General features: G+C 37.4%; 1 long non-coding RNA gene across 2 annotated transcripts; it reads left to right on the top strand.

The window, feature by feature from the left end:
- Positions 1–10: 10 nt before the first annotated feature.
- On the top strand, positions 11–20,040 carry LOC131125771 (uncharacterized). 2 transcript variants are annotated; one of them, XR_009129060.1, is made up of 4 exons: positions 11–152; positions 19,338–19,475; positions 19,547–19,614; positions 19,723–20,040. It is a non-coding gene; the product is annotated as an uncharacterized LOC131125771 (long non-coding RNA). The 2 variants fall into 2 exon arrangements; XR_009129061.1 differs by having other exon boundaries at positions 79–847.
- Positions 20,041–23,812: the final 3,772 nt, after the last annotated feature.

Here is a 23,812-nt window from a genome sequence, read left to right as displayed (position 1 = left end):
CTCATATTGACCACAAGATGGCGACATGGAGTAATTACTACGTTTAGGTGGCCAATAACCCAAACAAAAGGTGTTCAATGTTATGACATTGGACCTGAATGTCCGACGTGGAATGAATGATCACAAAGCTGGAGAAGAAACGCGTGTATAAGGTGACATTGACCGTGATCTTTTAAGTCTGAACACCCCAGCAGTTTTTTTTCTGCTTCCACAGCGGAACAGGCGCCAAAACACACACTTTAACCTTCCTCTTGTGTTAGCTTACTGGTATCATCTTTTATGTTAACGGGTCGGTTTTGACCCGTGTATTAAATCAGCTATAAAATACACAAAAAACAATAATTTACCTTCAAATTTGCTTCTTATCTCTTTGTTACCTTCTTAGGCTTCCTCATCTATGAAAATATTGGTTTTAATACTTCCGGTGTGGGCATTGTAGGCCTTTTTTTTGTGACTATACCCCTCGATTTGAACCGACCCTAACAATACAGTGGTCATAATTTCAACCAGACCATTTTAAAAATGATTTTTTGGGGTTTTATTTTGTTGAAATATAGTGTCCTGACAAAGTCAAAAAGCCTTGATGCAATAAACAAATGTTATGTGATTCTTTTTATGCATTGAAATAGTAAAACGGGTCGGTGCCGACGCTGACACAAGAGGAAGGTTAAGCTAACTGTTTTCCAGTGCACAGCTGAAGTGTTTTTGCAGTAATAATTAACAGTGTAAACGCGAATCACACTCGTATCACATCGTTTAGAGCACCTGGATTAGTACCGCACCTCCTGGTTGTTTAAAGACAAGGTAAAAACCATCCTGGATATGCCTTTGGGTGTCTACATATAAGGTAGGATGTCAGAAATGCGGACACATTACAAAGTGCCTGTTCCTGTAAATTTGCATTATAAAATGATGGAAATTTTGCAAGAATTGTCTTGCAAAATTTGAGTCAAAAGACACACATGATGTGTCTTGTTACTTCTAAAATATTGTGTAACACGTTTGTTAAAAAATATATATATGTTTATATTCCATGAAAATATAACATGGTAGTGTTGACTCAAAGAATAACGTGCTAATTTTGGTATGCTAACACCTAGCATAATAGCGCTAATTGCTTAAATTAGCTATGTGCCGAAATGTGTTTATTATCATGCTAACATTCTAAATTTAGCACCAGGTTAGATAGCTAGATAGATGGATAGCTAGATAATTCATCTCCAAGAGAAATTCACAGTTCGATAGCGCTGTCTGCTTAAGTTCACATTACACAAAGTGTTAGTATACGCATGTTAGCATGTTAGCATAGTGGCACTAAGAAGCTCACTTTCATGAAAGTGCTAGTATATTCATGTTAGCATAACAACACTTAGCATAATAGTGCTAAGTGTTTGTATAAGTGGCGGCCTCTAATAATGCTAAAAATGCCAGTACAATTATGTTAGCATGGTAACACCTAGTAGCATGATGGCAATCAGTCTTATGAAAATGTTGGCATGCTATCTATGGTAACATGCTAACGGTACCATGCTAACACTGAGCATGATAGCGTCTACGTACGAAAATGGTTTAAAATGCTCTCCTCATTCATTCATTTTCTACCGCTTATCCTCACGAGGGTCACGGGGGGTGCTGGAGCCTATCCCAGCTGTCTTTGGGCGAGAGGCGGGGTACACCCTGGACTGGTGGCCAGCCAATCACAGGGCACATATAGACAAACAACCATTCACACTCACATTCATACCTGTGGCCAATTAACCTAGCATGTTTTTGGAATGTGTTTATTGCACGGTTTATTGCATGGTTAATTGCACAGTTATTGTACAGGATTATTTTTCATTCATTCATTTTCTACCGCTTTTCCTCACCAGGGTTGCGGGGGGTAGGGTGCTGGAGCCTATCCCAGCTGTCTTCGGGCGAGAGGTGGGGTACACTCTGGACTGGTGGCCAGCCAATCACAGGGCACATATAGACAAACAACCATTCACACTCACATTCATACCTATGGACAATTTGGAGTCGCTAATTAACCTAGCATGTTTTTGGAATGTGGGAGGAAACCGGAGTACCCGGAGAAAACCCACGCAAATCTCCACACAGAGACGGTCGAGGGTGGAATCGAACCCTGGTCTCCTAGCTGTGAGGTCTGCACGCTAACCACTCGACCGCTTTTAAGAAGTATTTTAAGACTTGAATCCAAACAGCTTCTTTCTAGTAAGTTTCCCCGTGATGTTTTTCCAAGTTTGACTATGATATTTTACAAAAGGTGAGCTGCGATGTCAGCAAGAATTCCAGATTGTGTCGGAGACCCCCTTGGATATAAGATATTGCCGTCTTTCGCTCCTGAGGCACGTTGTGGCATTCCCGCCAACCCCCCACAGGCTCGGTCACTGTCACCTTTTATAACAACCAATATTTCTCCAGGCCGGGTGATTGATAGATCCCATCGCTGCCGCCTTCGATCCTCCTCTGCCGCCTTCGATCCGTCACTGTTTGTCTTTTCCAGCTGGGGTTAAAGGTCATCCGCATTTCTGCTCCTCCGAGGGAATGTCTCTTCAGCACACAGAGTTTCAATCAGGCGTCAATCACATGCAGGATGGTCCCGTTCGGCTAAACGCCGTCCTTGGGAGACGTTCTTTAACCGCGCTTGATGACCTGTCATGGCATATTTATGGCCGTGAAATCGCATGTGAGTGTTATTTTTCCAACTTCCTGTTCCTCCTTTCTGCACACCAATTAGATCCTCTTCCTGATGTATGCTAACTACATCATATGGGACTCACTTTGTTTGGCTTTAGGCATGGAAACTTTTGATAAATGACAGCTGATGGTGATTTTTTCTTAGTGATGACATCGTTTGGACTATCCCCGCGACATCGAGAGGTGAGCCTGGGGCGTGCGTCATTACGCAGCCTCACTAACCCGCGTATGCCGATGCTGTAAAGATTTCAGCCCCTGACTGAAGCTTTGATGGTCGATGGTTGCGTTTAGCGTTTGTCACGTAACTGGACCATTCTCGACACAAACTGTATTGTGGTGTGCATACTTTTTTTTTAACAATCAGCAAATTGATCAGTCATTGTGACCAATCCTGAGAGAATTAGCCATCGATTTAGCGCTTTATTTATTTCTCAGATCGCTATGACTTTAGTCTTCAGGCTAAGCTCTCACAGGCTTTATTTGGCTTGCAGTCGCAACACTAAATTGGATAAGGGAACTGGGGAAAAAAATGTAAATTTACAAGAATCAAGTCGGACATTTACAAGAAAAACTAATACATTTATGAGAATAAAGTCGTACATTTAGGAGCGAAAACATAAAGTTGTACATTAGGAGAGAAACAGTTGTAAAGTTACAAGAATAAAGTTTACGAGACAAACAATTTATCAAAATTAAGTCAAATTAGGGGGCGAATTATTAAATTAGGATGAATTTAGGCGAATAAAGTAATCCATTTAAAATAGAAAAAGTCATAAATGTACAAGAATAAAGTCGTAAATTTAGAAAAAAAGAGTTATTTATTTGAGATAATCAAATCATAAATTTACGAGAATTAAGTCATAAATTTAGGAAAATAAAGTTGTAAATTTACAAGAATCAAGTCGGTCAATTACGAGAAAAAGTAATAGACTTATAAATTCATAAATTTAGGAGAGAAAACGTTGTAAAGTTACGGGAATACATTTATACATTTACGAGTCAAACAATTAATGAGAATGAAGTCAGAAATTTATGAGAAAAAAGTCAAAAATTTTGTCGAATAAAGTAATACATTTACAAGAAAAAAGGTGTATATTTCCGATAATCAAATCATAAATTTACGAGAATTAAGTCATAAATTTATTAGAAAAAAGTCAATAAATTTAGGAGAATAAAGTTGTAAATTTACAAGAATCAAGTCTGTCATTTATGAGAAAAAGTAATACATTTATGAGAATAAAGTCGACATTTAGGAGAGAAACTGTTGTAAAGTTACGAGAATAAAGCTTACGAAACAAACAATTTACAAAAAATAAATCTTAAAATTATGAGAAAAAAAGTCGTAAATTTTGGCGAATATAGTACATTTAAAAGAGAAGAAGTCATAAATGTACGAGAATAAAGTCGTAAATTTACAAGAAAAAAAGTTGTATATTTCCGATAATCAAATCATAAGTTTATGACTTAATTCTTGTAAATTTATGAAAAAAGAAAAAAGTCTTTTTTTTTATTTAGGCGAACAAAGTAATACATTTAAAAGAGAAAAATCCATAAATGTACGAGAATAAAGTAGTAAATTTGCAAAAAAAAGTTGTATATTTCCGATAATCAAATCATAAATTTACGAGAATTAAGTCATAAATTTAGGAGAAAAAAGTCATAAATTTATAAGAAAAAAGTCGTAAATTTAGGAGAATAAAGTCATACATTTACAAGAGAAAAAGCCATACATTAAAGTCATAAATTAATGAGAAAAAGGCGTATATTTATGAGAATAAAGTCATAAATTTACAAGCGAAAAAAATCATAGATTTACGACAAAGTTGTACATTTTCCGCCACTGAAAGTAAAGAAACATCTCGATGGTAAGCCATAATTATGACATAAGACGGTGAAATGATGTCATCATTATGAGACAAAGTCACAATTATGAGATGAAAAGTCTAAATTCTTATATAAAGCGTTCTAATTATGAAATAAGAAAATCATAATCATACCATGTGTCAAAGGCGAAAGTTTTGTTTGACTACAGGGGATTTGAACCAAGAGTGTCCATTCCAATGTCAGGAATGCTAACCACTACACTACAGTAGCTCAAAATTAGACTTGTCTGTTTCATGATCTTTAAGGATAATTTTTAAGAGACAATGCATATTTACAAATAGTGTATAATATACAAGGAAAGACAAAAGAGTGTGTATCTACTACAATCCCTTGCAACGAGTATGATCCAGAAACAAAATATGACGAGATATATATGCAGGTCCCCTACAGAGGAGATGCTGTGCAATTTCAAGCAGGGTGGATTTACCATCCTGTCAGTTTAGGCCGACTTGAGACATAAAACTGCTTATTTATACACCAAACGTAGGCCTGATTTTCCCAGATAATCCAAAGAGAACACGTGGAATATATCCATAGCGAAATGAATAGCGATAAGGCGACAATTTGGACAGCATAGCCGTCAATATCAGCATCATTACAAAGGGGATGTAGTACTACAAAGTCACCACAGGGTAGTGCTGTTTATCAGTTTGTGAACATTGGATTTTTAACGGCGGCACAATTATGTCTAACAAGACCATCTTGATTTGAGTTCCACCTGCTGTATGATCACCAACGTCCCAGTTCACGGCTGTTTCCAATCTATTATTTTAATGACAGCAGCTGCAGCAATTAGAGCTTTTTTTTTTAAAGTCCTCCTCTTTTGATTCCACAGAAACGTTGAACCAAATCAAACGTTCGCGTCAATAATGGAGGCAGAATGAAATGGTTTGATTGTCTAATTTGAGACTTGAGGAATGGAATAAAGTAAAGTAAACTAAGCATGAAGCCGCATGTAAGGTATTATAAAACAATGTGTATATGAAACAGCATAAAACCAATGCTGGTATTTTTTACTGATTTTTCAAGGTACACATGATATTGTGTTCTAACCTATTATGTTTAAACCTACCAAAAGAAAGATTAAACCCTCGTGTTTCATCAGAAAGTTTGTTTCTATTATTAATTATTATTAATTAGCAGTAGAACATAGTTAAGTTTCAGGAAAATATCAGTTCCCAACATAAAAAAGGGAAAAAACAGATTTTTTGAAAAGATACACTTAATCACTTTCACTTTGACAGACATGTTTTGATAAATTTGCAAAAATTCTGACATAAAAAGGTGAAATTATGACATATAAAAATAATTATGAGAATTATGAGAGATGATTATGCAATAAAATGTCCTAATTATGAGATAAAAGTCATAATTATGAAATAGTCATGGCTACGTGATAACAATGATGACATCCAAAGTCATCATTCTGAGATAAAAAGTCAAAATCATGAGATAAAATGTTGAAATTATTAGATAAACAAATAACTAAAAAGTCTAAATTATGACATAAAAAGTCATAATTTTGAAATAAAATGTTGCATTAAAATAAAATAAAACGATGCATTAAAAAAATAATAATTATGAGATAAAAAGTTGTAATTATGAGATAAAGATATGATAAGATAAAATGTCATAATTATGAGATGAAGTCAAAATTATGAAATCAACATATCCAAATCATAATTATGAGAGTAATTAGGTGATAAAAAGTCAAAATTTTGACATTAAAAGTTATCATTCTGAGATAAAATGTTGAAATGATGTGTTAAAAAGTAATAATTATAAGATAAGTTAAAATCATGAGATAAGAAGTTGCAATGATGACATAAAAAGTTGCAATTATGAGTCAAAATTATGAAATAAAGTGATGATTATAAGATAAAATGTCATAACTATGAGGAAAAAGTCAAAATGATGACATTAAAAGTCATAATTCTGAGATAAAACATTGATAAAATGTTGACTACACATTAAAAAGTCATAATTATGTAATAAAAAATGCAATTATGAGTCATAATATGAGATGAAGTGATGATTATGAGATAAAATGTCATAATTATGACATAAAAATTATGAGAGAAACAGATCCAAATCATAATTATGAGAGTCATGATTATGTGATCAAAGTCAAAATTAAGTCATGATTTGGAGATAAAAAGTTGAAATTAAGATTTGAAACTAGGAAGCAACAGAAATATTAACACTCCAGATGAAATTACACAGTGTATTTAAATTAAATTAAATTAAATTAAATTAAATTGTACTAGATAGTACTCTAACCGAGACACAATTATGGCACAAATTTTTAACGGCAAACAGGACTTACAGGGACTGTACGTACGTGGAAATGCTTTAAAACAAATGCGCTAGCCCGATGCTAATTTACATTGGATATCCCATATACACGCTAGCAATTAGCATGGTGATTTTATATATTTAAATGTACATCTCACTAAAAGTGATGCTTCATAATAAGCATTCAGGCCAGTTTTGGAACCCTATTATTGTCCAAGAAAACCTCTGATGCTTTGTTGCAAAAGTTTGTTCACCTCCTGGTGAGCCTGTGTATACGTACTGTATTACCCTGCATTTTGGCAGTCAAATTCATCCCCGTGTTTTTGTATGTGTGATATACGACGCGTGTGTTGCTCCCTTTAATGCACTTCAGCTAAAACATGGATTCAAGTGCCTCTCTAAGCATTTACCCACCCGATACCCACTGAAAGGAAATGACTGCAATCCACCTGAGTGTGCAACGGGGCAATTAAAAATAAGCCCCGAGCTGACAATATTCAACTGAGGTACGTTGATGCCGCAGCAGCGGTGTGCCCGAAAAATGTGACTCCTCAAGATTAATAGCCGTGCTTTGCATGGACATTTTAAGACGGCTTGGAGCATCGTTAGAGTGGGCCAATTAGTGTGCTGAGGACAATAGCCAATCAGGACTAATTACACAGCAAAACTGTTATTGTTTCAAGCTGAAAGCTGCTTTGTGGTATTAAAGATTTTACTCTGCTAGATGTCTTGCGAAACAACGATTTAGTGTATGGGCAGCGACCCGAAATCTGGATGTTAACCACTAGCCCCCCCCCATTTGACCCTCTTTGTAAGTTTTGCCCATCATTCCCAATCCTTATTTTTCCATTAACACATATTTCTTTCACTTTTCTGTGCATTATAACACCAGAAAATGAGTTAATATGAGCTAGCTAACAATGGACGGCATAAATACGCAGTTCCCCTTTAAAACCGAATACTTGTAGCTGTTTCTGCTGAGCTTGACAGTCTCTTCTCTCCCTCCTTTGTTGGCTTTGTTGTACTTAATGACTGGGTTTTTTGGGGGGGGGGGCTCAGGCCTCTGCATCTAGCGTCTGAAGGTATTTTGCTCAATTGTGCTAGCTAAAGATATAAGCTAAAACAAACACATAGTCTCACAAATACAGACAAAAGATTCTTATACACGCACCCAAAGGTGGAAACATCGGGTACGCAGGGAAAGGAAGGGTGCTTTTTTGCAGCTGCGCTGTAATAAGACCCGCTTACTCATAGGCATACAGGGACTGCAGATAAGCCCGTACGTCTGTATTATTAGGTATTGTTGTCAGGAATTCACAATCTGGTTCTCATTCTATAATTTGGTTCTTTAAGATTCCCTTATCCTCTATTTGAAACCTAAGACCCGCTTACTTGTAGGCATACAGGGACTGCAGATAAGCCCGGACGTCTGTATTGAGTATTGTTGTCAAGAATAAACAATCTGGTTATATATATTTTTTCTGATGTCATAATTATGTTGACTTTTATCACATAATCATGACTCTCATAATTATGATTTGTTCCTCTCATAATTTTGAGTTTTTAAGTCATAATTATGACATCTTATCTCAATCATCACTTCATCTCATATTATGACTCACAATTGCAAAAAATAAAATAAAAAAACTATATATATATATTTTAACAAATATAACTATGAACTATTTACAATTTTCACATTTGCAGCTACGTATGTGTGTGCACATGATAAAATTTTCCTACAATGTCTAACTGGCATTGCGCAACATGGCAAATAACTTTTCACTTCCTGTTTGCTGTGCAACATTTATTTCAACGAGAGAGATGCAGGCCGAGTTCTGCCACCTTGTGGTTCTTTTTATCGTCTTAAAACTGCATCACACATGATATCTTCTATTGTAGAGTTGCATCATCACCTCTTTGTGCCTCTCTCATGGAAAAACATAAAACATGTCTAAATACGTCTTTAGGAATGAATGAGTTAAGGTTGACCGAAGGTGTCCCGGAACAGATTGTTTTCAGGAACGTCTGAGTTTGATTTTCCCAAGAAGCGATCAAGCAGAAACACTTAAAGTCGGAAACCGGAAGTGGCTACTCTGATATGCGATCCTTGAGTCCCACCCACGCAGGGGCGTTACTCTCTCCTGACTGGATCAGTATGTGATCATGTGTTAGTGTTTAACTAGTGCGTTTAACAGCGTTAGCGTTGTCTAAGTCTACCGTACTTGTATTGTATCATTCTAGTCAGCTCTAACGCCATTTTCCAACAGTTCCACGGGCCGTAAATTATGGTCCTGCAAGCAAAGCACAGTTTTGGACATGTAATTTACGATAACCGTATTTTCCGGACTATAAGTCGCACTTTTTTTCATAGGTTGGCTGTTCCTGCCACTTATACGCCAGAGTGACTTACATAAACACTGGACACCTTTTCTGTTCATGTTTATTTTTTGTTAGCTGAATAACCATTGTGTTAGCATATCTTACACCTATTCAACCTGTTAGCTATTATTTTATTGTTAGCACTTGCCTTCCAAGAGGACGTAATGTCTGTTTTGGTCAAGTAGTTCAAATAAATTACCTGCAAAAAATTTGACTTATGTATACTCTAGTGCGACTTATGTTTGTTTTTTTCGACCTAATTATACATTTTTGGGCTTGTGCGACTTATACTCTGGGGTCACTTATAGTCCAGAAAATTCTCCGTAGGGAAGCTCACTATGTGTTTAACTAGTGCGTTTAACAGCGTTAGCGTTGATTAAGTCTACCGTACTTGTATTGTATCATTCTAGTCAGCTCTAACGCCATTTTCCAACAGTTCCACGGGCCGTAAATTATGGTCCTGCAAGCAAAGCACAGTTTTGGCTATGTAATTTACGATAACCGTATTTTCCGGACTATAAGTCGCACTTTTTTTCATAGGTTGGCTGTTCCTGCCACTTATACTCCAGAGTGACTTACATAAACACTGGACACTTTTTCTGTTCATGTTTATTTTTTGTTAGCCGAATAGCATATCTTAGCATATGTTAGCATATCTTACACCTATTCAACCTATTGTCTATTATTTTATTGTTAGAACTTGCCTTCCAAGAGGACGTAATGTCTGTTTTGGTCAAGTAGTTAAAATAAATTACCTGCAAAAAATTCGACTCATACTCTAGTGCGACTTATGTTTGTTTTTTTTGACCTAATTATACATTTTTGGGCTTGTGCGACTTATACTCGTATAAGTTATACCCGTAGGGAAGCTCATTATGTGTTTAACTAGTGCGTTTAACAGCGTTAGCGTTGTCTACCGTACTTGTATTATATCATTCTAGTCAACTCTAACAGTTCTGTGTGGACCACGACAGTTTACACAATAAATGTTATGATGTATGAAAAAAATATTGTCCGATGTTACCCAAAATAATACTGAATGGAGTACGAATTGCATGCGGTTTCATCGATGCGCAAGCCATCCCACAGAGTTTGTCCTCCTAAAGATGTCGGGATGTTCAACTTAAATGAACTATCGATCCGCCTTAAGCCGCAAACCCTGTTGAGAAACAAAAGCGCTCGTGAGAACACGCGTTTCGGCGACCGTTTATTGCATTTAGACAGCTTTTCTTTCCCATTCGCCTTGCTCAATGCGATCCCTCTCTGATGTCCACTACATCACCCCCTCCGTGAAGCACGCTGAGCTGAAGGTGTGGAGGTCAGCTACCTTGGAAAGAGCTGAATAGGAAATTCACTCTAATCTTTGATGTGCTGAATGAAAACATCAATGTCCCCGTCCGTTTCCAGTAGCAGTAAATCTGGCAACCAAAGGCGAGTTTTTAATCCGGTATTCATTTCATGTGAGGAAAAGAACACAGTCCATACTGTATATATATATATATATATATATATATATGTGTGTATAAATCTCTTCTTGTGAGTGCTCAAGGTACGCCCTGAAGGGATGCTTTACTAAATCTACTGAAAGGCATCAGAACGTCTGCACAGATAACAAATCGCCTGCTTGCTCAATTGCAGCAGTTAGTCAAGATCCCATCATCTGCTGCCATGCTCTTGCGGGATGAAAGGACTAATAACAACAACCGAGTCGCCGTGACAACATATATATATTTTTCAACGTATAGGCACCAGTGTGTAGAAAAATGAAAACAGTATATCCTTCCTTATATCTCTGTGTAATGTACTGCACAAACACCGAGAATAGAAAATCGGTGGCTCCCAAACCTGGGGCCCGAACACACCCTCGACAATACGCCCCCAAACGACTGTGGTGCTGAATAAATAAAAAGGCCATTACTTTGAGGAATGAATAGTTTGTCCATCTCGCTAACGCCTCCCTATAGGTCCTCATTATAGCTAACCCTGTCAGTTAGCGCCTTTTGGAAGAGTTGTGCTCCAACGTAATTGCACTTCTTTGTCTTTCAAGCAAACCCGCGTCAATACTGTTAACAGAACTACACGTCTGCAAGATCAATGTATTGGGAGAAGTATGTCTAACAAGGAGTCGCAATGTATATTCATTCATTCATTTTCTACCGATTATCCTCACAAGGGTCACGGGGGGGCGGGGTGCTGGAGCCTATCCCAGCTGTCTTCGGGCGAGAGGCGGGGTACACCCTGGACTGGTGGCCATATATAGACAAACAACCATTCACACTCACATTCATACCTATGGACAATTTGGAGTCGCTAATTAACCTAGCAAGTTTTTGGAATGTGGGAGGAAACCGGAGTACCCGGAGAAAACCCATGCATGCACGGGGAGAACATGCAAACTCCTCACAGAGAGATGGCCGAGAATGGGATTGAACTCCGGTCTCCTAGCTGTGAGGCCTGCTAACCGCTACCCACTCTACCGTCGTGCAGTCAATTCTGAAATCAATTTGAGTGGCTACACAACTGCCAGATGAGGAAAGAGAGACGGAGAGACCGACAACATGTGTGACAAAGGAATTATTCATTCATTCATTTTTGTCCCACTGAAGAACCCAAGTTGGTTTCAGCTTGAGGTCACCAACAGCCGGATATTCTCCTTTATCATAATTCATGATTCCATTTATCACAGCAAGTCTTCCAGGTCCTGAAGCAACAAAACAACCCTAGGCCATCACACTACCACCACCATATTTTACTGCTGAGGTCACCAACAGATGGTCGGACATTCTCCTTTATCAGAATTCATGGTTCCATTTATCACAGCAAGTCTTTCAGGTCCTGAAGCAACAAAACAACCCTAGGCCATCACACTACCACCACCATATTTTACTGTAGGTTTTTTTCTGAAATGCAGCATTAATTTTACCTTAGATGTAATGGAACACACACCATTCAAAAAGTAGCTAACTTTTGTCTCATCAAACCCAAGATCTTGGGGATCATCAAGATATTTTCTGGCAAAATTGAGACCGCTCTTAATGTTCTTTTTGTTCAGTGGTGGTTTTGGTCTTGGAACTCTGCCATGCTAGTTGTTTTTGCCCAATGTCTTTGTTATGGTTGGTTTGGATATGCAAAAGAATAAGAAATTAAGAAGGGGGCAAAGACTTTTCCACGTCATTGTGTGTAGAAGGAACGTAAGATCCATAGCATAACATATCGTGTGTCAAATTATGGCAGAGGTAAGGGAGGGGACTTCTAATCTGTTCAACCTCCGAGTTCAACTCAGGACATTTTATGTCACTCAAAATCATTTGACCTGATTATGTTACTGACTAAACTAATTATATGACATCTTTGTCACTGGGACTCATTATGTTCAGAATCCATACATAGTCTCTATACAACGGCTCTATTCCTAAAATAACGATGGAATAAAATAGTTGAGTTTATTTGCATTTCTCAGGTCGGCTCTGTATCGGATGAATATGCACGCAGGTCTGGTGGCGATAATGGGATACTGAAAAGATCGTTTAATCGTAAATTATATCACAAGTGATTACATTTTATTGCACATGCGCCACTTGTTTTACAGCAACGCATGAATAAATCTAAACCATCACACACACACGTTGCTTTCTCCATTGGGCTGAATTCTTTTAAGGATTTATTAACAGTGCTGTGTCACAACATTCAGTGCACAATCTAATTAAAAATGTACTGCATCATGATGAAAGGTGCTTTTCATATTCTGGTTGGCTACATGAGGTATTAGATTAAGCTTAATAGGATCAAGTTGTACGCCAATGAGGATAATACTACTAAATGAACTCTAAAAAAAAAAAACTCAAAATGTCCAGTTCGTGAGCTAAATCGGACATAACCATAACAGAGGGGCCCGCCCCACTATTTGAGAAATGCTGCAATAAAGTGATGTTTGATCGACGACCTCTTCATCATTCTCTTAATAGCCATATTTACACAAGGACTTTTTCCTCTTTCCGAATGGAATCTTTTCCAATGACTTTTCCGAAAAAACATTGGTATACATGGAAAGTAATATTCCAATCTCTGGTCTACATGCGCCGCTATAATCAACCAGAATAGTCAATGGGGCATGCGCAGTAAAACGTAAACACCAACATCACGTGATACCGACTTCCCCGAGTTTTTCTTTCACTTGTTGGAATAACTCCATATTGTCGTTTTTTCCGTTCGTTCCAGTCTTGAAATTTAGTTTGAATCAAAAACAAACTTTCCGCAGCAGTCCAGTGCCGATTGCTCGCCTCCATTTAAAAAAAAAACTGAAGAACGTCTCAAGCTGCATGTTACGTCATATCTCAGCATTCGCTGAAAGAACTTCACCCGGGATAAATTTAAACATTAAAAGATCAAATTCAATCTTGCTAATATTTTATAATTAAACTCGGGACATGTTTTATATAGATATATATTTTTCTTTTTATCCAACTGCAGGGTCTTGAGACACATGCTAACTCACAAACTAGAGCGCTAGCGACCTAAACGGTAGCCTTCAAGTTATGTTCTTTAAACTTAAATAGCCAAAAACTTACCACTTCCACACGGATAGGGAGGATAACTATTAACAGTTATTTAACCTTTAACATGAACATTAATCAAACGTAATTATTTTTTTCTGGGTAGATACATGCATACATACATGGGTATTTGTATATAACTCTGGGTAAAACTGTTGATTTTGTTAATACTTGGGTTGTTTATATTGTTTATTTTTCTATATTGTGTATTTTGTACTGCTTAACTGATTCTGTACTCTGCTGTGCAAAATTTCCCCACTGAGGGACAAAGAAAGGCATATTTATAAATATATATATATATATATACTTATCTCTTGTTGCGCCTCATGCTGTAACTTTTTCTTCAGGGTTCAAATCCTGTGTTTTAGCGACGTGACAAAGATTGATAGAGCCGGGTTGTCAGTTAAATCACCTAATTTGTGTCGCATGTCCACCCTAATTGGTATCAATCAATGCAGTTACAGCCAACAGACCTTCACACTCAGCTTTTGAGTTGACGGGACAGAAAGATCCCCGCTCTCACCTCGCATGTCTCCATCTCCACCTCCGCCGCTTCTAGCCAATTTACTGAAGATAATTAATAATGCGGGGGGAAGAAACAGACCTGAATAGATAATAAGCGAGGCAAGAAGGAGCTGCGGGTTTCTACCCCCACTTTTCCTTTTCAGGGTGACTGCCGGTTCACCGCTCACAAGAATTACCACTTCCACCTCATTTTACTGATCGCTGTAATTATACAATATCACCTTTCACCTCTCTTTATTCAAAGTGTCATACTTATTTTGATGTATGGCTTCACATCGCAAAATCTAATACCGGCCGTATATCTTCATTGGTTGTTTTTTCCACGTTGACAGGAACAACGATAGAGGAGCTTGCAGGAAGAAAGATATAATTTGCTTGGCTGCCCCAATAAGCTGAGACACAAAGGTCTCTTTGTAGGAAATATACAAATACCAGACAAGATGATTAATTGGCTTTAATCTATCTCTTAACCAATTATGCTGGATATTTAATTACACATGAATGCATGGCCAAGCTCAAATGGTGAGAAGGTTATTCTTCTAATGGGTTAAAGACATGCATTTTTTACTTGTATGAAACTTCGACCCTCACGGATAAAAAAGGAAGGCTTTTGTACGACGACATGAACTAAAAAGGTCCGCACAGCTTGTGTTCTCATTGGTGAGTATTGGTATGGAAGGGGGTGAGTGCTTCCTAACTAATAGCTTGTGGCCTTTAGCCTGGCAGTGATGAATGGTGCTGTGTATACATGCTGTGGTTCCGGGATTATCACAGCCAAAAAGTTGCAGGACTGCAACCTAAACTCAGCTCAGGTACTCAACCGTGGGATTGTCTAAACCAGGGGTCTCAAACACCAAATGTGGCCCGCAGGACACTAGTTTGATGCCCCCGCCTTCATTCATTCATTCATTTTCTACCGCTTTTCCTCACAAGGGTCGCGGGGGGGTGCTGGAGCCTATCCCAGCTGTCTTTGGGCGAGAGGCGGGGTAACACCCTGGACTGGTCGCCAGCCAATCACAGGGCACATATAGACAAACAACCATTCACACTCACATTCATACCTATGGACAATTTGGAGTCGCCAATTAACCTAGCATGTTTTTGGAATGTGGGAGGAAACCGGAGTACCCGGAGAAAAACCACGCATGCACGGGGAGAACATGCAAACTCCACACAGAGATGGCCGAGGGTGGAATTGAACCCTGGTCTCTTAGCTGTGAGGTCTGCGCCAACTGCACACTAATCAATGTAATTTTTAAAGCCACTTTTAGAACATTTTTAAGTCAGAAAAACGGCCACAAGCTCAAAAAGAAGAAGTTTTATTGAGTTTATTTTCCGTAATATCTCAGAAACTGCTTTTAAAGTCTTTGTCGGATTCCTTGAAATGTTGCAGTCGCATAAAAATATAACGGCTGAGCGGAACCCATAGCATATAAAAATGCCACCGATGCTACATATCAGAATTTTAATGCGGCTGTTGTCACAATCCTTGGACAAAATATAACAAAGTTTCAGCAAGAAACAAAAAGGTGTAATCAGACTCCCGGTGACTCCCAGCTCGAGCTAAACTGAACATAAGCAAGAAGGAAAAAGAGCCTGCTCTTCTCGGCATTTATAGTCTGCAGGTGTTCACGTTCAGCCAATGGCACTTGAGCTCCTGTGACTGTAATCAGGCAGCAGAAACCAGAAGGTAGCAAGCCCTGCTGAGGCCAAGATGGAGAGCATAGGCATGAATAGTTTGTTTCTGAATCATGTGGAAGCATTTGCAACATATTTTCTTCTATCAAAGCAAATCAGACACTTTGAATAAATACCGTATTTTCTGGACTATAAGTCGCTCTGGAGTCCAAGTCGCACTAGGCCAAAAATGCATAATTAGGTTTTTGGAATGTGGGAGGAAACCGGAGTACCCATAGAAAACCCACGCATGCACGGGGAGAACATGCAAACTCCACACAGAGATGGCCGAGGGTGGAATTGAACCATGGTTTCCTAGCTGCGAGGCCTGCACGCTAACCACTTGACCACCGTGCAGCCCGACTAGATGTTCTTAATCATTAAAACAAACAGTGGTCAGCCTCTCAGCCACACAGACAGGAGATCAAGGGTTTGAATCTCTTTAGCACCTTGCTCAAGTTTGCTTTTTTTTTTTTTTGTCCGGAACCTTCCACTCCAAAAGATTCGCGAATGACAGGATCGTATCCAACATTGACCTTCCGAATGAATTTAAGCTGTAATTTGAAAGTAAAGCAGAGAGATCATGTTGCTTTAAGCGTATTAAGTGAGTCTAGATAAAATTAGAATCAAAGTCAAAAGTTTAAGATCCCTTTTCCTTCCTGCAGCAGAAACCTTTCGTCCACTGCCAAAGAGTTGCAAATGTTTCTCTCACATTTCAGCTAATTATCCTGACGCAGGCTGGCACGGACTTTAGTCACCTTGAGCAAGAATCGAGTGAAGACTATTCAAACCTTGACAATCAGGTTTTTTTCCTTAAGGATACCAAGACAGGAACACATTTTTCCAGAACTAGTTGCGTGGTCTTGTCAGACGATCCAGGGTTGCTGTGCCTTCCGAGTACTTCCGAGTACTTAATATTGCTTTGGCACTTTGCTGCTACTTTCTACGTAGTATATTGGGACCAAGGGAATAGTACCAAAGTGCCTATTTGGTGTTATTTAAAAATATTGATGTCATTTAATTTGTATAATTACTATTTTTTTATATTTTATTATTATTTTTATGATCGTAGGCATGGCAGTATTTATGGTCTCCGTAGAGATCCAGTTTTATTGATGAGATTATGAGTTCTAATTCAAAACATTGCATCGTATTTTATTAGATTTATAGCCTACCTAATTGCAAATTGCAGGGTGTACGTGGAAACATTGAATAAATAATTTCCACGGTCATAAAGAAATATTATCTGTCATTTCATATTAGGACAGACAATACAATCTGTGCTTCCCCACAGAGACAATAAACTGTTGTGTTACATTATGATGAAAACGTTCTGGAGTATGGGAAACTCTGTACAAAGCCATAGCAGTATATAGTTGAACATAACACAACAACAGTACTCCCCCACTATATTGCTCACTATATTGTGTTTTTTCAAATAATAATTACAGTACTTTCCGGACTCACTTTTTTTCATGGTTTGGCTAGTCCAGGGACTTATACTCCGAAGCGACTTGTTCTGGAGTATGGGAACCACTGTACGAAGCCATAGTAGTATATAGTTGAACATATATCAAGACAGTACTCCCCCACTATATCGGTCACTATATTGTGTTTTTTCAAATAATAATTACAGTATTTTCCGGACTCACTTTTTTTCATGGTTTGACTAGTCCTGGGACTTATACTCCGAAGCGACTTATGTGTTTTTTTTTCACACTGATAGCCATCTCCTATCACTCCTGCATCACTGAAACTTTACAAAGTTAATAGCAACGTATAAAGATGACTGAGAAAGATGGAACACAAACTCCATCAATATCATATTCTGATGCTAAAAATCAACTAGTTATGTTGACTCAATTTTATTATTATTAAAAAAATGTACCCCCCAAAAATGTGACTTAGAGTCCAGTACGATTACATATGGTTTGTTTGTCATTGTGCATTTTTGGCTAGTTCGAAGCGACACATATCGTCTATTATTAGTCAAAAAATATTGAAAAACAACACAAGAGCCGTGTTTTGTCTTATTTGTCCTCCTTAACCTTTATTAAGTTTAGAATAAAAACACTGGAGAGGCTAAAGCTCACTAGCTTGCTGTTCTCGCGCCGGCTTTGCTAGCATAGAATAACAGGAGTGTAAAAGTGAATATTGGGGTGTTATTTCATGACTGCAGGGCTGTAATAATGTTAAAGCCTGTATATAGAAAGTCATAAACAGGTTTTTTAATGCTCTAACTATGAGAATATTTGATTGACTAGGTGTTGTCTCATTTGTCCTCCTTAACCTTTATTATGTTTAGAATAAATACACTGGAGAGGCTAACTGTTAGCTAACTAGCTTGCTGTGTTAGCTAGCACAGAATAACATGAGTGTAAAAGTAACGATTGAGGTGTTATTTCACCACAACAGGGCTGTAATAATGTTAAAACCTGTTTTTATAAGTCATAAACAGGTTTTCTATGCTCTAACTATGAGAATATTTGATTAACTTTGACTCCTTGAACCAATTAACCTTGATAAAAGAGGGATTACTGTATGGTGTTAATGATAAGTTAATCATAGAAGAAAAACAAAAACAAAAAAAATCCAGTGGTTACATAAGTTATAATATTTTAGTAACATCATGCATTTTAAATCACTTATTTTTTTTTTTACAAAGCTTAATCTTCTAGCCCCCCAAAATTAGACACCTTATTCATTTGCCAGTCATATGTAATATATATTCAAATGCAATGCTACACTGCATCTGACTCCGGTTTGCAATTTTGCTGTGCGGCACGCAACAAATCACATTACAGGGGAAATTCATTTGGAGCTGTTTTTAATTTGCACCACTTCCCTAACAAATGCATTGCTTTCCCTTTTGTGATGAAGCTGTTGTTTAGCCAGGATACGGCGGTTGAGTGCAGTGCCGCTTTTTCAAATCCATCGCTGATGCAATACGTCTCCACCGGGGCAGTATTAACATTTTCTCATAACGAAGTATTGACTTTAAGGAAACGATTCATAAATGTGATTTTGAAATATGCTCGCCTTTTAATGACCTTCCAATAACCATCAGGCCCGATTCGTGGATAGCCAAACCTAATATACCGCATCATTACCCTCATTATTGATTTGTGATGTTGCCCTTGAATTGATTTGTAGAAAAGGATGTAATTGTCTTTTCTCTTCTTATACATTTCCTATGTCTGCCTTTTTAAAAAGCGCCAGTGATTTATTAACCACAATGATATCGAGATGAAGTTGTCGGACAGTAGCGCGCGTCACCATGTAGGACAAAACTGTATAAATATTACCTTATCTCTGACACAGGAGGTGACAATGAAGCCCATAGGTTCCATTCACCTGCCCACGTGCCTTAAAGCCATCGCCATCCCTGCAATGGAGCTGATGTCGCGATACGGAGGATGAAGACTTTCATGAGATGACCTCTGAGGGGGACACAAACTGGTCAGCAAAGTTAAGATCTTTTTTTTCTCTCTCTGTGATTTGATATCCAGCTGTCTGATGTGGTGATTCAGTTCAGTGTCCAGAAATAAGAGAGTCCGACTGGTTGTGGAGGACCTGCGGGGTCTCACTGACATGTTTTGTAAGTAGCCAAGGTCTTTGATGGATGGGTCTTATTTTCTTGTCAAGCTGTGACTGCTTTAATGTTCATCTTGATCTCTTCTTGATGGGCTTTCATTATCCACAACAGAACCGGACAGGTTGGAACAGAAAAAAAAAAAATGGAAGGGAGTGAGTGGCAACACAAATGAGGGGACCTAATGTGATGCAGGTGATGGAACAACGGAGAGGAAAGAAACCGTCATTCACAATCCTTTTGGGCATTCTAAAGAATGAAGAACAGCTAGCACGAGGTAGCTAACAATGCATTTAATGGGACACATCTATTCCACTTATAAAGCCCTCTACAAATAACGGCTACAATGTTCCGTTTACATCACGTGACATGCATATTGAAATACAAATAGACTGTGTAGACATTGAAAGGGGGAAGGAAAATAAATTACATTTCTGGGGATCACAATAGATGGAAAATATGGGCTGGAAACCTCATATTACAAATATATAAAACATAAGGTGGCCAGAAATATTTCAATATTGAACAAAGCAAAATTTTTAGCAAAATCACTCCACACTCTTTATTGCTCTCTGGTTCTACCATATCTTACTTATTGTGTGGAAATATGGGGTAATAACTATAAAAGCAATATTGACTCGCTAAATGTACTGCAAAAAAGGTCAGTAAGGATAATTCATAATGCCGCCTACAGAGAACATACTAACTCCTTATTTCTAAAATCACAAATACTTCAACTTGCTGATATAGTTCATCTTCAAACAGCTAAAATAATGCATAAGGCTAAAAATAACTAATTAGCTAAAAATGTCATCCAATACTTCTCTACAAGAGAGGAGAAATATGATCTCAGGAAGAACTACATTTAAATAAAACACTTATATGCTAGGACTACGTTAAAAAGCCATAGCATTTCAGTATGTGGAATCAAACTATGGAATGGATTGAGTAAGACCCTCAAACAATGCACAACGATGAGCCAATTTAAGAAACAATACAAGCAGTTGATGTTTGCTAAATACAAGGATGAAGAGTCTTGAACCAGTCATGATGTGCTATACATATCACTATATTGACACTTACTATGGTACCCATTATGTCATTGGATGGTCATATCACCAAGTACTTCGGTACGTGACAAAAGAAAAAAAACTTCAACTATATTATGAAAGCAGGAAGTGAACAAATGTAACAGTTACTGATTGTAAAAGTACCAGATGGAGGGGTAGGATTTAATAAGCTTTGCTTCTTCCTACTCCTTTTGGACATGTGGAACTGTGAACTGATTATGTGATGCATTCAATTGTAATCTGATGCATGTTCAAATGAAATGAAACCATTAAGTTAAGTTACGTTATGTTAAGTTATTGTAGGTGGTAACATAGAAGAACTACTTTTCTGGCGTAGTGACACAACGCCTCATTCACATTACCTCATGCCACTGCTTAGTAGTGATGTGCAATACCACTGATTTCTTTTTCCTTTGATACAGAGTACAATTTACATCGATACCAGTCTGATACCAATACTTTGTGCAAATAAAAACATGATTTTTTTTTGTAAAAGTGTTGTATTTCAAATAATAATCAAATAATAATCAACTTAACACTAATAATGTGTATATACACACGTACAAATACTGTATGTCCCAATATAGTATAAATATATAAGATGAGAGTCTAATCTTACTTTTGGTATATACCTTGTCCATGGCAAAACCCTTATTTAGAAAGTCATAAACAGGTGCTTTTTCTGCGCTCTTGCTACAAAAATATTAAATCTATTACCTTTGCCAACCACAATGTGTACAATATAACAGTCAGACTCACTGTGTCGTCTTTCAGACTTCAGACTACTAACAATTAAATTCATCACACATCAACTTAACACTAATAATGTGTATATATACACATGTACAAATACTGTATGTCCCAATATAGCATAAATCTATATAATATAGCATAAAGATGAGAGTCTAATCTTACTTTGGGTATATACCATGTCCATATAGCCCAGGAACACAATATTCAGTCAAAATAATCAAAAATGGGCGGTGCCAATAGGGACGGCTTTTGAAAAATGTCTGTTGTAATTTTACAAGAATAACCTGATATTCTGAGTAAAAATAATCATGAGAAACATAAATCATAACGTTTAAATCATAACAAAAATCCTCATTGAAGAACAAGAGTCTACTGTTACCAATATAAAAAAAATATGATGCTGATATGATGTATCAAAAATTGTAACCACAAGCAAATAAACAGAAAAACCTTAACCTTAGCCTCCATAGCAAAGGTAATAAAAGTATTAGCATTGGTTTAGCTTTTTTCCCCCCTGTCTTCATCACATACTATAACAAGTGAACTGGCTTTCCTGAATGGGCCATGGACAACATTTACCATAATGTTTCCAATTTGGTAAGAGATGGTGACTTTACAGAACTTTAATGGAAATCTACTCGACTATAACATCCACTAACGGTGGCCATCCATTTTGGCTGTGTTTGCACCTTGACACTTGCCTTCTTACTATCAAGTGTTATTCTGAGTAATGTTGTTTACTCCGGCGTGAGCGCACAACTGGCAAAGTAAAAGCTACTGCACTGGGAGCTCAGCGTGATGCTAAACCTGGACTATTGTCACTAGTTTTCAGGGTGTGAAATGTGAAAATCCCATCTGTCTTTTAGCCAGTTATATAGTCATTTTTTACCACTGAACACAGTGTATGGACGTGTTAGATATTATCCAATATAATAACTCAGTGAATTGTCAGTCTTACAGGGGAACACACTCACATAGCACAATCAGAGTTGTTGAACTGTTGAAAATAATTTCCATGAACTAGTTGTGTTTGTAACATTCATTCTTATTTCATATTTACATGGCTGTAATTTTGGCAAAACTGTTATTTAGAAAGTCATAAACAGGTGCTCTTTCTGTGGTTTAGCTACAAAAATATTAAATCTATTACCTTCGCCAATCACGATGTATACAACATAACAGTCAGACTCACTGTATTGTCTTTCAGACTTTACTAACAATTACATTCATCACACATCAACTTAACACTAATAATGTGTATATACACATGTACAAATACTGTATGTCCCAATATAGCATTAATATATATAATATAGCATAAAGATGAGAGTCTAATCTTACTTTTGGTATATACCATGTCCATATAGCCCAGGAGTGTATTGTCTTTCAGACTTTACCTACAATTAAATTCATCACACATCAACTTAACACTAATGTACACGTGTACAAATACTGTACGTCCCAATAGGAATCAAAAAAAATATATAAGTAGTTTTCCCATTAGGCATTGTGTCTGCAATGACGTCAGCTTCCCTCTGGGCTTTGGGCTCCGGGTCCTCCTTCTCCCTCCAGTGGACAGAAGCAGCATTGCAACGCAGTGCTTTTGTAGTTAATATTGAATCTTAATACTGAAAATTCCCATAGTGTGGTTGGTTATGGAAACCTATTAACTGCAATTTATGAGGGATGGCTATTGCGCTGTTTAAAAATACATTTTGAAATCCTTTGAAATTGTATGATCATTGATTACCTCTCTGAAAGGAACCAGGAATAAAGGTTGAAGAGAAGAAATAGCCTTTACCCAAGTGTAAGCTTCAAACTGAATTTGAAAATGAACGCTTACTGGGATATTTATTGCAAATAAAACATCAGGTCCTTGGTACTGAAATTAAAATTTTATACCTGCTATTTAGCTGCAAGAAAACATCAATCTGCAAATTAGGTCTTACTAGCCCTACCCTTTGCACATGAAAAAAATATTAGTATTTAGAAAGTCATAAACAGGTGCTCTTTCTGTGCTCTAGCTACAAAAATATTAAATCTATTACTTTCGCCAACCACAATGTATACAACATAACAGTCAGACTCACTGTGTCCTCTTTCAGACTTTATTAACAATTAAATTCATCAAACATCAACTTAACACTAATAATGTGTATATACACATGTACAAATAATGTATGTCCCACTATGAATAAAAAGTATATATATGTAGTTTTCCCATAAGGCATTGTGTCTGCAATGACGTCAGCTTCCCTCTGGGCTATGGGCTCCGGGTCCTCTGTCTCCCTCCAGTGGACAGAAGCAGCATTGCAGCACAGTGCTTTTGTAGTTAATATTGAAACTTAACACTGAAAATTCCCTTAGTGTGGTTGGGTAAT

The sequence above is a fragment of the Doryrhamphus excisus genome, chromosome 3 (assembly GCF_030265055.1).
Source record: "Doryrhamphus excisus isolate RoL2022-K1 chromosome 3, RoL_Dexc_1.0, whole genome shotgun sequence".
NCBI lineage: Eukaryota > Metazoa > Chordata > Actinopteri > Syngnathiformes > Syngnathidae > Doryrhamphus > Doryrhamphus excisus.
Note: the sequence above shows the minus strand (reverse complement) of the source record. Positions and strands in the feature narration are given on the sequence as shown.